Source organism: Zonotrichia albicollis, chromosome 3 (genome assembly GCF_047830755.1).
Source record: "Zonotrichia albicollis isolate bZonAlb1 chromosome 3, bZonAlb1.hap1, whole genome shotgun sequence".
Classification (NCBI taxonomy): domain Eukaryota; kingdom Metazoa; phylum Chordata; class Aves; order Passeriformes; family Passerellidae; genus Zonotrichia; species Zonotrichia albicollis.
Window position 1 is genome coordinate 112,330,905 of NC_133821.1, and position 17,453 is coordinate 112,348,357.

A 17,453-nucleotide genomic window follows, 5' to 3' on the forward strand; every position below is an offset into this window, starting at 1 on the left:
GCCTAATAATTTGAGGCTCATCTGCCAGTCCTGTTGTGGCTGGGGGTTCCCCTTCATGTGAGGTTTTGAAAAAAAGCATCCTTGCTGCTTCTGAGGATTTCCTGGTTGAAGAAGTTTTGAACAGTTCTCTGTTTTAACTGGATGTTTTTTTAACATTCCAAAGCAGCTGTGTTCATACAAAATTTTCCTATACTTTCCTTTTTTCTGCTCTAGATGGCAATGTAGCACTTTTTCTTCCACTGGGAGCCTCATGTTTCTGCAATATTTGTATAAATCCAGCAAGGTAGCAATAGGTATATCTTATTATGTGTATACAGTGCTAGCTGTAATGGTTCCCCTGCCACTCAGCTGTGACTGTCGCCCCATTGCTTGTATCCACCCTCCTTCCTTGTCTTTCTTCTGTCCTCGCCTCACGGGCTCCATCTCCAGCTCCTGCCACTCTAATTCCATCACCTTAATTTTTGCCTGCATTAGATCATGATAACTGTGCAGGAGATAGACTTGACTTTCACCCTTTTGGTGCCAATTGCCCCAGGTTTTTCTCATACAGTCTTACATTTCCTTACTGGTTCCTTCATATCCCATCCCCCTCTTTGTGTCTTCATTTTCTTCTTATTTTCTTTTTCTTCCTTATTGTTTTTTTTTTTTGGTGGTTTTTTTTTTATTCTGTTTTTATTTTTTTTGGAAGAACTTAATTTCTATGAAAACTCACTCATGGTGCAGTCATAAAAAAGAACTCTTCCAGCTCAGCAGAACCTCCTATTTTGCTTGTGAAGTAAAATGCGCTATACTGCCAATCTACAGTACTAAAATTAGGAACAGGGTAATAGCATATATTTCCAGTTATTTAAAAGCAGTTGCACTGCATTGGATACCCTCTACCTATTATTCCACCTTTATAGTGTGAATGGTGAGGGAAAAAATGTTAGACAAACGATGTATAAATTCACTTCAGGCGGCACTTGAGAATTTAAAGGTTCCTTGAGTCAAAGGTGGGTTTGTATTGTTGCAATCATCTTGATGGAGACTTCTGTGAATGGTGCAGTTTGTTCCATAACAAACCTCCAATTCCATTATAGAATTTATGTAGACAGTTCTTAATTTTCAGATGCTCTAAACCTTCTTTTTTTGGTATTAAGTTGTCCCTAGTTACTGGGTTATAAGATATGATTATGAAGATATGATAAGAACAATTGTTGTCCTTAATTCTGGGGGGATGAGGTACAGTAGAGCGTACACTATGTAACAGAGTTATGTAATTATGCTGCCTGTTTTGTTCATTTTTATTTTTCCTCTCCTGTTGGTCCTTTTTATTTTAAGTCTGCTGCTGAACATGAAATTTTTTTGAGATGAGTGCAAGATCTTTTTATAATTGATAATAGTTAATTTGGAATGCATTGGTGTATCTACATTGTGTGGTTATTTCCCTTTCTTGTTCTTTGCTTTGTATTTACTGACAGGGGATTTCATTTGGTGTGTTATTACCTCTTCACTTTGAAACAGGTATCTCCTGCAGCCCTTCACAGTCAGTTCACAAGTGAGTGATTTTGAATAATCAGAAAACTTAAGTAACCCATTCATGAATGTGCTGAGGAGCATTAGCTCACACAGTAAACCATTGTTGGCTACTTTCCTAAAATATGAAAATTGAAAATTTATTCATATTATTAATTTTATAGCCCTTAACTAGTAATTAATTCTTGATATCAAGAGGGGGACTTCCTTTCTCTCCCCAGAGAGGTATTTGAGAGGGGCATGTGGTGGAATTGTGTAAAGGGGCAGGGCAGAAGGTGTTTTCTGGAGTATACTTTTTCATATGCTTTTTAACACTTTAGGAGCATTCCAATAGATCTCTGGGCCATGACCTCCCTGGAAATATTGTTTACCATCCCATTAAATTTGCCCATGTGTCTGAGTTGACTCCTACTGTAATTTCAAGCAATGGCTGATAAGGTTTGTCATACATGGAAGCAACAAACTTTTGATTTAGAAAAATGGTAAAAGCAATGGAAGAAGTGATTAACAGAAACAAAACTACAGTTTGAGACATGGGAAACTGGAGTGTGGCTTAAACCACCACAAAAATGGTAGCATTAATATAGGAAGGGAAGGAAGGAGATGAACAAGACAACAGATATTTTTAAGAAAAAAACCCCTTAAACGCAGAGTGGTGTGTTTGAAGAGATGGTAATGAGGACATGGACAGAAAAAGCAGCTGTGACACAGCACAAGAGGAAGCATTTCAGAAGCCACCTCTGTTAGATGATGAGGTCGCTGATGATCTCTAACGTGCGCACACACACACACAACTTCTGAGTCAGATTCAGCATTGAAAGATGACTGAAACAGAATACAGTGAGGCAAAAAATGGGCCATGGCTCAGAATAGGATACACCTGGCAGAAGACATTAGGAGTAATAGGCCATCATTCCATGTATATGTAATTAGTAAGGGAAATACCAATGTAATAAGTTTCTTTTTCTCCTATGCAGTAAAACTGCTACAAGAAGAGGGCAAGAAGAATTAGAGGGTTGTGTTGTCCTTTTTGCATCTGTCTTTGTAAACTGCTTGGAGGAAATTACAGCATAACTCGTACCAATTGAAAAAGAGGTATAATTCAAGTCTAAAACGGGAAAGAAATTTAAGTCTTAGAAATGTTAGGTGTCTTCAGGTGAATAGAACTGACTAACATCACCAAGGGATATTTAAAGAACTTGAAAATACCAATGCTTATGTTTATTATATGGTTGATAACCATAGCACCGAAAAGAACAACAAAGAATCACTAAAAAACTAGAAATTTTTCCTTTTTATATTTATAAAAGGGAAAAATAGGCCTTCAGTTAAGTTCAGCAAAATTCTGGAACAACGTATGAACAAACCTGTACTGCATTCACCTTGAAGATAAAAAGGTGTTTAACAACAAAAGAGACTTGAGAGGTAAAAAAGTTAGTAAAGAAATTCAGTATCTTTGTGTGATAACAATCCACGTGGATAGGACAGAAGCAAGAAATGCATCTCTTCTTTAGATAAACATGGTCTTCACAAAAGTTCAGAAGGGAGGTAATGAAATTGGTTGATAGCCACATCTATACACTAACTCTTTGTGATTATTGTCTAAATAGAAACAGAGCTCTAGCCAGAATGCTTTGGGACCTTTCTGGTCAGTGTTTCTGAACTTTACCAATGTTCTGAACTTGGCATTATCACAAAGCTAGGAGGCACTGCAAATCCTCTGGAGAACAAAGTTGGAATTCAAAATTATCTCAGTGAAATGATGAAATAGTTTCTAATAAAAACCTGTAAATCAATAGGGATATTCAGTTAGGCAGTGATAATCGCCTACACAAATACGGGACGGGAAACAAGTGATTAAGCAACAGTCCTTCAGGAAAGAGTCTGTGAATATAGTGATAACAACCTGAACAAGAGTCAACAATGTCTTGCTGTTACACAAGGACAAACTTTACAGTGAGAACTATAAGCTGAAGGAAGTTTGCAAGTTGTGTGACATAATGTTTTTGCTCTGCTTGGACACACTGGAGAACCATGAGTATGAACTGGTCTAGAGTACCTCATTGCATGATAAATGTGAGATTATGACAATAAACCTGTAAGATGGGAAAGTCTTCTGTGAGTAACTGTTCTCTGCATTCATGGTGTGGTTCAATAGGTTTGAACTGCAGCAAGAAAGGCTAATGTTAGATTTAAGTTCCTAAGGGAAGGGACAGAAGGGAATCTGAATCAGCTGAGCTGTGTGCTTTCCTAATGCTGCAGAAACTATGTCTTTGGAGGCTTTCCCACCACATCTGTTAAGGATGATCTAACATATTAGAAAAAACCCATTCTTGAGACAGGGGATGGACTGGTAATGCTTCCAGTCCTGTTCATCCTTTTCTCTTGCTTTGTTTCATTCTACTAACTCTGTTTCCATCACTTATAAGCGACTTGCCATCTGCTTCAAGACCCAAGACCTTCTACTTCCTGTTCCAGGTTTATTATTCTTGAATTTGCCATGGAGAGCCAAGAAGGCCAATGTCAGAGTTGGTCAGACCTCACTATTCTTTTACTTTCATTCATTAGTTTATTGAACCACATTGGTCCCAGCATTGATTTTTGAGGTACTTGTGCTGGCAAATTCCCTACCTTCTGAGAATGAATAATTTGTTCCAACCTGTTGTTTCCTGTCCTCCAAACTATTATTAATCCCTGAAAGGTCTTCTCTCTTACATTGTGCCACCTTAATTTGTCTTTGTAACTGCTGCTGAAGGACCTCATTTAAAGTCCATGTTTGGGTTTTCTTCTATTTTGAATGCATGCTGCATTATACCAACTGAAACACTGTTTTCTCACTATGTCCTTTAAATCTCTTTCTCTTGAATTATATAAATGATGTTGATTCTGCCCCAGCATGTTGCAGTTATTCATATGCTCACCTGTTCTAGCTTCTATTATATTTTATGCTAATTAGGAGGCAAATGAATTTTCTGGTATGTTAATCAGACTCATTAGTCTGTAATTTCCCAAATTGCCTCTGTGGCTCCTTACAAAGCTTGGTCTGATATTTGTCTTTTATCACTCTGCTGGAAAGTAATAAAACTTTCAGAAAGCAGAAGGGGACATACTTCTGTACTTTATTCTCCAGTTTCACAACTGAAATTCATTAAAAAGTTATGTATGACCTGGCCCTGGATGATATATTGTTAATTTCTTGGGGAATATGATTTAAAATTTCCATTGTTGATTATCCTTCTCCTTAATGAAGTTCAAAGCCACAAAAAAATTGCTCCTTAAAACCTCTCAGATTTTGATTTCTGTTCATGCTGATGAAAATAATTAATTTCTTATAACTGTTACCTTTCTTAAGTATATCTCTTTGAGTGTAATTTTGCTCAACTGCCTAGTTGTTATTTTTAAAAGAAAGGTGTATGTCATACCCTTAGGGTTTGTCATCCCATCTTTTTGAACCCTGATTACTGCCTTTGGGGAATAATTTCCAAAAATTAAAAAATAAGCTGCCTAGGGAGAAGAATATGGATGCCTTTAATGGCATCCTCCAAGTACTCATGGCGTGAACTATTTTCTCTTTAAATGTATTCTTTGTTAAAAGTGCAAAATCAATTAGTATTAGTTAATCAGAACCAAGTGGAGTACTAACACTTGTTGGAGGACTATTGATTGGTATATTGCTACACTAAAGTAGGGTCCTAGGCAGCAGATGGAGCTTTAATCCACTCTAATAATGTTATTCATACTGTTTTAATAATTCCAGCCAGAAATTTCCTTTCGGGAAGGGAAAAGGAATCTTGCGATTTCAGTGGGGACCAATAGAGGAATCTTTGGTGCATGCCCCTGCCCTTGATGGCATGCCATGCCTTTGCATGGCTTTGACTTAGGGAAAGATTTTTTCCTTTTTTTTTTTTTTTAAGTATCCATGCCGTGTCCCTCATATCTTCCTCTCCAAGTTTTGTCTTCCTCCTTGACTTTTCCCCCTGCTTTTGCAACATCTGTGAGCTTAGTTTTGGCATGTTTTGGTCCTTTGCACTGCACCTGATATAATCCTGGGCCATTTTATTGTAATCATGAAATTTCCCAAATTTTCTTTTTTTCTCCTCCAATTCCTTGGTTGGTATCTCCATTCCAGGGTGTTTGTAAGTCCTTCTTTTCTGTTTTGGCCTTCAGTGGGGAATAATTTTGGGAACTTTGCTGCATGTGTGTGCCCTTGATGGCGTATGGCCTGCCTGTATTTTGATGTCTTTGGGAAAGATTTTTTTTTTTTTCCAGTATTCATGCCATGTCCGTCATATCTTCCCCTCCAAGTTTTGTCTTCCTTCTTGACTTTTTCCTCTGCTTTGGAAACATCTGTGAGTTTACTTTTGGCATATTTTGGTCCTTTGCACTGCATGTGATATAATCCAGGCTCATTTTCTTATAGTCACTAAATTTCCCAAATTTTTTTTTTTTTTAAACTATCTTTGGTGCATGTCCCTGCCCTTGATGGCATACCATGCCTTTTGATGGCTTTGACTTAAGGAAATATTTTTTTCTTTTTTTTTTTTAAATATCCATGCCATGTCCCTCATATTTTCCCCTCTAAGTTTTGTCTTCCTCCTTGAATTTTTCCCCTGCTTTTGCAACATTGGTGAGCTTAGTTTTGGCATATTTTGGTCCTTTGCAATGCAGCTCATTTCCTCATGGCCTATTTTTTGAAGACACTAAAAACTAAAACATCCCTAAAACTCCCAATTTTCTGTTTTTTTGAGTTTTTTTTTTCAATTGCATTTCATTTGATTTGTTTTAAAATATCTAAAAAACATATTTACATATACACAGGGACCTATTAAAGCAGACCCAGATGAGGGCTATGAAAAGTTTTAGTGTTGGATCCTCTGGTCTGAAGACATACTTAGTCAGTTGGGGTTGTCCAGCGTGGAAAAGAGAAGGCTCTGGAGCGACCTTGCTGGGGAGAATTTTTAGTACTTGATGGGACTTAAGAAAAAGACAGGGAGAAACTTTTTTATGAAGGCCTCTGGTGACATGACAAGGGATAATGGTATGAAACTGAAAGAGGGAAGATTTAAACTGGATATAAGGAAGAAAATTTAAGTGAGAGTGTTTCACTGAAGTAGATTTCCCTGGGTAGTTGTGGATGTCTCCTCCCTGAAAGTGTTCAAGGTGAGCCTGGTCAAGGCTCTCAGCAACCTGAACCACTAAAAGGTGCTCTTGCGTATGTCAGGGAGTTTGGATTGGATGATCTGTCAAGGTCTCTACTAATCCAAACCATTCTGTAATTCTGTAACTTCAGTTGGAGCTTTGTCACCTCATTAACACTGTTCACTTGAAAATGTACATTCATAAAATGACCAAATATGAGTATATAAGTCATGACCTAGGAAAATGGGGACATGTATAGTTCCAGATATCAATTACCTGTAATGAGTTTGGATCTCTTGATCAGAACCTCACAAAGACAATGAGTCCATCAGAAACTGATGCTATAATATGAGAGGTTCTTCAGTGAAAGTTCTTGTTGATAGTTTAACTTTCTAAAGCCATCAGTGATTTGGTCTCAAACCTGCTTCTCTCTTTCTGCTCCCCCTATATGACAGATGCCAGAAGGAAAAGTAGCCATAATATATAAAAACATTTCACCTGGTGTTTTTTTCCTCTTTAATTAAGGATAATCCTAAGTGATGCAGTGCAAATCTAAAAATTTTGAAGAGAAGTAGGAGTACCTTATCTTATAGTAATATGAGCAAAGGAGATTCAGGAAGATGAAAAGCTCCATATATATGGAGTTGCTTTCAGTCACTGCTCAACTACTATACAGTGAAAATACCAGAAGGGTAAATTCTGCATGTTAAGTCTTCTTCAAAAATAAAGTGAAGTACAAAAGGTTTTTGTGAGGCAAATACTCCAAAAAAAAAAAAAAAATTGAATTGAGGATTAATTCTGCAGTTCCATGTCTAATTAATTCTACAGAGCAGTTGAAAAACAAAAACATTGCAGAGCAATTGAAAAGATGATTGTCCTGTAACTGCTGACCTAGCTACAACTGAGAGCATGATGGATTTAACATGAAAGAACTAAAGTGACATTTCCATACTTTGCTGGGGACAGGTTGTGACCCCGATGATTGTCTTGAATTGCAGATGCTGATATCATCCCACTGATTTTTATTGCTTCATCAAAGCAAAGCAAATGTAAACTCATGATAGCTACCCATCTGAGCTACTTTTCTGACCATTTCATGTCAAGGGAGCGGAAAAGCAGGTAGACCATGCTATTGTATTTATCCTACCTATGTAGACTGGTTGGTCAAAAGGAGGACCAGCTTTTTATGTTTAGAAAAATCTGAGGGACTGTTTTCATTGCTTTGCTCAAAAGGGAATGTTGTGATGCTTCAGTGCTCTACTGTACAAGCAGACAGTAGAGGATGAACAACTTTTAAGTTGTGACAGCAATTTTTTCAAAAAATTGAACCTATGAATGTCCTGTATCAAGTCTCATCTTGAGGAGTTTCTTCTAAACTAGTTCTTTCCCTTTTCTTTAGCCTTTTTTCCCCAATTTCTCCATTACTAGATATTATACACCTTTCAAAGTAATTTCTTCAGCAGATTTATGCTGATACATTATTAAAGATAAATATTTCAAGCGATGCAAAGGTCCCTAAACTTCTTTTGAACTATATTTTTAATACCTAGGAAAGTTGCTGTTTCAAATCTTCCCTGATCTTAGTACCCTAGGGCTTGAAAAACATCCTCAGTATTAATGAATGTGATCTGAGTACAACATTTGTCAGAGAGAGCTGGGAAAGGGACCATGAAAAACGTATTACGTAGAGCGGAGCAAAATGGTTAGCCTTCTGATTATAAATCTAAAATATTAAAATAATGAATTCACAGAACCCTATTAGACATCAAAGCTTGTGTCTTATTGGGGTATGCTTTTAATTTATATGCCCTCTTTCAGGCCAAAAGCAAACCTGGTAAATTGAACAGTGAATTCCTAACCTGATTGAAAAAACCTGACTCTGGATCGTTGCTGTCAATAGAAGGGAGAGTGTGCAAGCTGAACTCTACCCAAGTGGATGCCTGTGGTATATTTTAATGGCACATTTTCAAACCTTTCAACCTTTAAATACAGAGCTAAACTTTAAAGCAGCAACTTGGTAGCCGTTATGCTCTTTGCTCTTTTATTTCAGTTTTCTTTGTTTCAGAAGTCTGCAGCAGGGGCAGCTGTAGGAAGGGAATTTAAGTGCTTTCAGTTGGCAATAGCAGCAGTGTTAGAGCTAGTAAACATTATGTCTTTTTTCCCCTTTTTTCCAAAGTAGTGAAGAATGCAGCAAAATGAATATGCAGGCAGCTCATAATCTCTACATTCCTTTTAACCTAAATCTCAGTTTAGGAATATTTAAGCCCTCTTCATTACATAGCCTTTTGATTTTAAAAGTTAGAAAGTTTTGTTATATTCTGTCTAGAAATGCATAAGGATTTCAGAGATGACAGATAAATACAATGGGTAGAAAATGTTAAATGTCAGTAACGGGCACAGAGGATGAGAGAGGGTGAGTGATTATGGCGTTAATGTGAGATATGGGAGGCCTGCTTTCAATTCCTTTATCCATCACAGGCTGCCACTCTGACCTCGAGCAAATTTGTCTCTCAGGTTTAAATTTACCAATGTCTTTAGGCACGTAACTCTCTCTGTTTAAACAAATACACTGCTGATGAAATGAGTGGTAAGTTATTGATCGGTACATTTGGTTCACCAGGCTTCCATTTTCGTCAGCAGAATTGGGGGTCATGTTGCTCCATTATCTTGGAGTTGTGTTGGGAACATAAATAGCTTACTAGACTCTTGGGATGCTGATTTTCCAACTCTAGGAAGCTTCAGAATATCTCATATGATTATGCCCCTGTGTGAATTCATGTTGAGCTCCTTTCTGCTATTGTATTTAGTTCTGATCAACCCATCTCAAAAAAGCCTGTAGCAAACCCAAAGAAGGGCTGTGGAAATGATCAAAGGTATGTAATACTTTCAGTACATGGAGAGGTTGAATAGACTAACACTCTTCATCCTGAACCAGAGGTGTCTGAATGGGGATATGATGGCAAGCAATGCAGTTTTGAAAAGGGAGCAATTACTGAGTTTCTCACTGTATAATTGCCGTAGACTTAGTTTTTTACCTAACATACAATTAAACTGCAGGACCCTTTTCCAAGGGGATTATGGGTGAGAAAAGTTAGATGGTTGTAAAACACATAATAGAAAAATTTTTGGATGAAACATCCATTCTGGATTATGGAACACAAATAAATGACCTTGAGTTTAAGAAATTCTGTAGGCTCAGGCTGCAGAAAGCTCTGGGGAACTGCTGTTTCCTGTTTATCCTAATATATTTTGGACACTTTTGATACTGACCACATCAGAGAGCATTCCAAGATGGATGGACCTTTCATCTTTCCTGACACAGATATTCTTATGTTCTTACTTTCCAAAAGGAAATAAATACAGACAAATATATTCTTCTCTGTGCTTTGTTGGGTTTCATTGATTAAATGACAGATGCTAGGTGTGCCTTTTGCTGAGACAGCTGAAGGGATAGAGATGAAAATATATTTTTGCATTTATATTTCATCCTCTTTCCCTGGGATGAAGAGGAAGGGAGTCCCTTTGAAGAGCAGGTTCTCCTTCAGTGACTGAATGTTTAGTAGACAACCATCTTAGCAATGGACTAGAGAATTAGCTGAGACAACTTTCCACCCTATGTCATCTTTTTTTTTTGTGAGAGACTAAAATACTACTTTCACATGATGGGCTTCGTCCTTCTCTTACCCTTTCCCAGTTACTTCTGGTTGATAAGAGAAAGCAAACCCTATTCATCTGTGGCTCTTGGTTGTGGGTAAAACCTGAGAAGTCACCAAAACATCCCTAATTTTCCTACACAAACCAGCTGGTATCACAATCACAGCAGAGAAGAAGGGAAGTTACTAATTTTGGAGACACTCAGTAGTAAAGGGAAGGATGATTTAATCTAGCCTTGAGTGTTTTGCTCCTGGGGCAGACTGTGGACTTCTGAGGAAAGGTGGGACAAAATTTGAATGTATAAATCTCCATGGCAAGGAGCAGCAGTACCTGGTAACTACCAGGCATCCATCTCCTTCCAAGAGAGGAAAGTGTTTTCTGTTTTCCCCCCACCCCCAGCACTCTTCCTTGCCAAAATTCTCTTTGTAGCAATATCCTTCTAGGTGCACTGATAGACATATCTCTGCCTCTGAGGTTTGAGAACGTTACTTACCAAGTGGTAACAGGGCAAACCCAGCTGCAAAGCCTGTCACCTTCCTTCAGTAGGACTGCAATGCAGCTTCCAGGCTTGCCACAGCCCCAACAATCCTGGGAGTGAGGAACCGAGATGAGACAGTTTATTTGCAAAAGAGAAAGCTGTATTGCAAGCAATGAACTGAAGAATAAACAGACGACTTTACACAAATGTGGCACTTGCTCTTTTCAAATTACAGCCATTGTATTTTTACTACAGATGAAAAACAAACAAGCTGCTCTGTCTTGTCTCTCCCAGCTTGCTTAGAGACTCAGCTTAGCTTGGCTGCATGTAGATCAATTTTTTCAAGAGATCAGCATTTCCTTTTAACCTTTTGAACTGTAAGTCTCCATAGGATCCTGACGTTTTCATCAATTATATATTTTCATTTTGTACTGGTAATCAATAGCACTTTAGAGCACTAATGTCATACTTTAGCTTTGTCTTAGGCTAGTAAATGAATAATAACTAAATAATGCATTTCAAACAAGAGAGAAATGAATATTCTCCCTCCAGTGCACAAAGAAACATGGAAAAAGAAATCTCTGAACAATAGGACATTGATTTTTGTGTTTCCAAACTTTCCAACTGCAGGCAGAAGAGACAAGAATAGAGTTTTAGTGCCATATCTTACGCCTGAAGTTGCATTTGGGCATGCAACTTCAAGATGTATCTCATTTTCTGAGCATTACAACTGGGTAAAGATTTGATGCAAACCATGAAAATACTGAGAATTCACTGAGTAATAGGAACCTTTGGAAAGCAAAAGGAAATGCTTGCAGTTCAACTTCGTTGGCAGGGGCCTTACAACTCTGTGTTCTCAACAGACAAAGCCTCCAAACAATTGATATCTGGAAAACAAGACTACACGAGTATGAGCAGGCCAGAGATGGTCAGGGAATAGCCCCAGACTCTGCTTTGGAATCGTGTTTGCTGTTACTTTGTTAGCACAGGTTTTGTCAGAATTTTGGCCGGCGCTAAGGAGTGTTCTCCCCAGCAACACTGGAGTGTACATAGGCTGGGAGTTAGTGCTCTTGGCAAAGAGCTTGAACATGAATTCCCCATTTTGGGTACAAGAACTTGGCTGTGCAGCTCAGAACCGTGCAGTGTCAGCTGGCCTTGAAGCCATGGAGGAATCCACCTCTCATTTCATTTGCTAATGGAGACATGGCCAGTGGGTATTAGCAGTGTTTGATAGCCCTGCTACCAGCTGAAGAAAGAGCATCTCATGTCTAAAGGGTTTGACTGGGACTGGAGAGATTCAGTTCCTACACATGGCTCAGGTTTTCAGCCTAACTTGAGGTCACTTAGACCCTCTGTGTTTCTTGTTTCACCTAGAAAATGGAGATAACAGAACCCTTTAAGTACTGTGACAATGTTACGTGGAAAGATAGATGGATTTTAATGTATTTAATAGAGCAACCGTCTCTTATAGAAATCTCCAGGATAATGGAGAATTCATTTGACTGAGAAAAGTTTCCAGTTCTCTCTCTTTGCCCCACTGTTTATTTCTCCATATCAAACTGTTTAGCTCAAACATTGAAAATGCTGGAGACTCCGGAATCTGGCTGAGTTATTTTTGTCTTCTGTGAATTCAGCTCACTAGTGTACTTGTGAGGGCTGAACCCCTGCTTGGAATTTGTCAAAATGTATTTTGAGCCTGAAATCTTTTGAAGGCAGCTGGCATGTGGCATTTTCTAAGTAAAGTTTTTGTCACTGGAATACAAATGTCAGTGATATTAGGTGATCCAGTGCTGCACAATTATAATGAGAATAATAACAACAGAAGAGAACAGTGAAAAAGTGTTAAAGTTTCACAAAAGGGGATAGAGGTTATTTTTCATCCTGATTCAGGACAGTGCTTAAACTTACCTAAGTGTTAAGCACACTTAAATACCTTTCTCAAATAAATGCTCTTATGATCTGATTTTGACAAGAGTAATGCATGGTACTAGACAGCTATTATGTCCAGAATGAGATCTAAACCAAAATTATTCACTGGAACAAATTTCTCCCATGAAACTGATTGTCTACCTGATGATAGCACTGCTGGAGTTTCCCTTCCTTGAATTAAACATACTGCTCTTCATCAGTCCTGTGGTTCCTTTTCTCCTGTTTGTTTTCTCAAGAAGCAAACCCTAGGGTTTCTCTTGAGCAATCCCAAATATATATGAGTGTATTTATGTATATACTGATAAATTATTCTGGCAAATCAGTGTAATCTTGCAGGTGCAAGTTTAGGCATGTTGCGTTTTCTCATTTAGGCATGTTGCATTTCTCATTGAGCAAGTGATGCATTTGAATAAAATGCCTCTGTCTTATTCTAAACAGAATCTTACATCATGACTGACAACATTTGTTAGCATGATGACTGAGTCAAATATGCTGAACACGGACACTTTATTGCACAACAATATCTTAACTTATTGCAGTGGCCTGTCATGTGTTCTTACTTTCAGCCAAGTTACACTTTCCTGCAATAATGGAATGAACAAAGAACCTGCACTTGGGATACACTTACAAACATTAATATACATCTGAGATCTTTTGGCTTGATTCCTCTTGATAGGACAAGAGGTCTCCATGTTATTCTTGCTTTACCTGGATATGCTTTTTCCAATGATTTTGTGGGACTTCATTATTCTTTTGCATTTCACATTCTTTTTTATGTTTTGCAAAATGAACTACTTCTGAAAATGCAAATGAAGAAACTTCTGTCTCTCTCAAGATATACTAAAAGTGAAGAGTTAAAATGATTTTCCATAGTCTGTTTTGTTTTTTTTAATCCAGAAGGTTAAATGTAATTTTAACAATTAGGTCCAGCAAGAAATGGCTGAAGCTTTAGGAATGGAGGATATCTTCTCTGTTTACACACACCAAAATTTCTAAGATCTAGACAAACCCTTATTTTTTTTTTTTATGCTCAAACAGTTAGGACATGGAGTAGCACATTTAATTTGGCTAAAAGTCGTTTCTTTTCCAGCTTCTTACACATATCTCAAGTCTGTCAGTGTAAAGGACATAATACTGTAACGAGTCTTTCTCAAGGCTGCCCTTTAGCTTAAGACAGTCCTTGGCTGCTGGAGAGCTTTCTGCCCCAAAATATTTATCTGTTCCTTCTGTCACCACAGACCTGCATGCCAGCACAGGTGGGAACTGAAGAAGTTTTCCGACTTTCCTGTTAAACTTTTCATACAAAACCCATTAAGATTTCTGTGCAGATGAGGGTAGAGAGGGGACCTGTTGAAGTGGGTATGCTTCTTTTAATCTTGTCTGCAATACAATCAGATTTTTCTATTGATCTTTGATCTGAAGTACAAAACGTCCCTTAAGCCACGGGAATTCAATGTATCTATTGAATTATCTGTCTATCTAGCAACAGTAGAGTCAATTTTTAGAAATACATATTCGCTTACTGTATCATTTTAATTATATTATATGAGTATCTGACATATATCTTTGGTTTTCAGAAGTTTGTAGAAAATCTTGTCTTCACAGGTATATGGACAGTGCAGTTACTTTTCTACTCTGGAGTTAAATTTTATCCTCAACACTTATATGATCTCAGTTCCTCCTACTGATGTTACTGAAAGTCTTTAACTTCAGTGGGAGTTTGATCAGGCCCTAAAGAAAGTTGGCATCAGCCACAAAAGCCAACAAAGGACCATGTCTAAGGAGAAATTCAATCAAAATATCCCTCTTCATGAATCAGAAAAGACACAATGGAAATACTTGAAGAAACTAGCTAAAATTATGTAATTAAATATATAATATCTCAGGCAACAGAAATTTATACACTTCTAGATTATTTCTTTTATTTATTCTTTGTACAACGGAACTTAGCAAAGGTGATGCACCCCTGTAATTATAAGTGAATAACATTTTTACTGTAGGTTATAACAGAAATTTTTCCAGTAGTGAAACTCTCGTGAGTCACAAAGCCAGAAAAAGTAGAACCTTCCAAAATTTAGTCTCCCCCATTTGATTTCAAAGTTCCCAGAAGGCTAAAAATTAACTCCCCAGTATGCTCCAGGGCTCAGCTTTCCTGGCTCTTCACAGAAATTTCCACTCAGGATATTCTCTGAAGAGTGCTCAAACAATTGTTTGTGGCTACATTCACCTGGATATTTAAGAATATTTTGCCTTGTGGGTAACATGTGTACAAGTAAAGAGACTTTGGATTTCACCACTCTTAAACTTCCAGCACCATCCCAGAGGGTCTGTTGTGCTCAGGCCTCTTTGTTCTCCATCATGACACATCCTGACATGTGTAGAATACTCACCACACCACAAAACCTCTCTGGTGGCAAACCATAATGCAGCCATTCTACCATTCCAGACATCACCTGAAGAAGTGAACCCCAAAATCACAGTATGATATAGGCATGGACCCTCTGGGGCACATGGGAGGGCTGTGAGGTGACCAAGGAAAATTACTTAATTTGTGTGTTAAGAGTGCAGTTAACCTGCTCCAGCAGCAGCCAGGTGTGGAAAGCATAGATGATAACTAGCAGGCTGCACTTCACCTAGAGGCCAGAGGTTATTGTCTGGACTGGACTTCAAGTTTTCCAGATGGTGATCAACAGGCACAACGACTGATTGCATGAATTTTTGATTTATTTACTGTGATAATAAGGTAGTTCAATTTTTAGAGCTTGCTGAATTGTATGCTTCCTTAGCAAGTTGATGGTTGATGTAAATGAGGACTAGGAAGCATTTTTCCTCTTGGAGGTTTTCAAATTATTTTCTGTGTAAACAGGAGCTGATTTTCCTATATTCATGAGCAGAAAATAACAGTGAAGTCATTGTTTAAGAGCCGCAAATGTACAGCAATAACAGTGCAAATGCTGTATGACATTCTGGATACTGAAATCTAGAGGCCTTTTGTGACAACAAAGATGTCTCCCATTGGTGCTTGATTTATTATTTACATCGATTTGGGGAATGAGGGAGGTTGAAATATAATTATCCAGTTACTTGTTCATAGTAGGGGGGGAGGGGGTGGGGTGGGAAGAAAAGACAAAAATCTCCCACAGGGAACAGAACAATATTTTAAACAAATAATTTGAAAAAATATTTCCTTAATTTTCAGTGAACACTGACATTCATAGAATCACTCAGTAAGAGCATAAGAACTGTTTGAGAAGGAAATTTAGATAAATAGGTGATTTGATATTTCAGCGTGTGTTCTTGCCTGTTCTTGTTTTTGAGTACAAGGGGATTAAATGGAGAAACAGAATATTGTTCTGGGAGGGGCAGAGAGCAATAAATGGTAGAACATTGTAATGTCTCAGCAGTAATTTCTTGAGATCAGTTATATCAGCAGTAATGTGGAATAGTTTGCATCCTGTTATTGCTTATGTAAGAAAGAAGAGCTATTCTTCAAAGATATTAGAGCACCATCTGTGGCAATAATGTGGGAACGAAACTCGTGAGAAGACATCATGTTTCCATCTGTTTTCAGAGGGCCTTAAACAATGGCCAAATCCACCAGCAAGCTTCTGCTGTGTGAACTTGTGAAGTGGTTGAGAAAGTTTTATGGCTTCTGCCTCTGAACTTATGCATGCAGGTCCAGAACGAGTGTCTGTCAAGAGGAGCTGCCTCTGCACACGGATGTGTCGGCACTGGAGGGCACAGGCAGCATCAAAGGTCTGCTGCGGCAGCCGCCTTTCATGTTGGTCATGTACAAGATCCTGTATGTGCTGAAGCAGGGAGCAAGCTCAATTCTTTGTCGAAGTCTTCCATTTCCGAATGTTGGCTTCAGGGTGTTTTAGATATTTTAGGGTGTTCAGAGATTGTAAAGAATAAAATGTGATAGTACCAAGTTATCTTCTTGTGGTACCTTTATCTATTTTTGTGTCAGTAAGTTGTCTTGCGGCACTTACGATGTTTTTTCCCAAAAAGTCATACTTTCCCCAGTCTGTCTAACTGGGTAGTTTAACACCAACCTGTGCAGTTGTTTTTTATGCTCACTTTGCTGTCTCACTCACTGTAATGTTGACTTTCAGGGAATCTCAGGAAGGCATACCTTTTTTAGGGACCAAGTTTGGCTAAAGAGTAGCAGAGACTAAGTGTGGAATGGCAAGGACATTTATCCCTGGTATTCATTAGTCTGGCAATTATATATTATTTTGGTATTATGGTCATTGCTTGATAATCGAATGAAAATGAAATAGTTTTTTTTTTTTTTTTCCTCATGAAAATGAACTCAGAATTTCAACAGACCCTGAAGTCCAGTGCTTTTGGCTAACTCTGGGATTTACCTGCATCCTGGCTGAATATCTGTCAAGTGTAACAGGACTTTGGAGGAGATTGCAGATAATTTCTGGAGTATGTCTTCTTTTAAAAGCCCATTATTTTTTCAGTAGTCTTTGTTGATACATCTTATTGTAGCTAGGCACTCCTTTAAATTAGTGCCTGTGAGCCAGTGAGTGAAATCCTCCTTGGAGATGCCAGCTAATCATCCTGGAGAGCATCACCCCAGCCCAGCATCCAGGAGGGGTACACTGTGAGTTCCAGCACAGTGGTTCTGCATCAGCAGGAGATTTCTCTCATGCAGGGGAAATCCTCAGGAGAGAGATGGAGAAAGGATTTGAATCCGAAATCACCTGTGTATCCTTGGGAGACTGGT

At 38.2% G+C, this 17,453-nt stretch overlaps 1 long non-coding RNA gene across 1 annotated transcript in view; it reads left to right on the forward strand.

Annotated features, from left to right (window-relative positions):
* LOC113458865 (uncharacterized) overlaps positions 1-17,453 on the forward strand; it is a 152,336-nt gene that overhangs the window by 102,692 nt on the left and 32,191 nt on the right. The window lies entirely within an intron of this gene.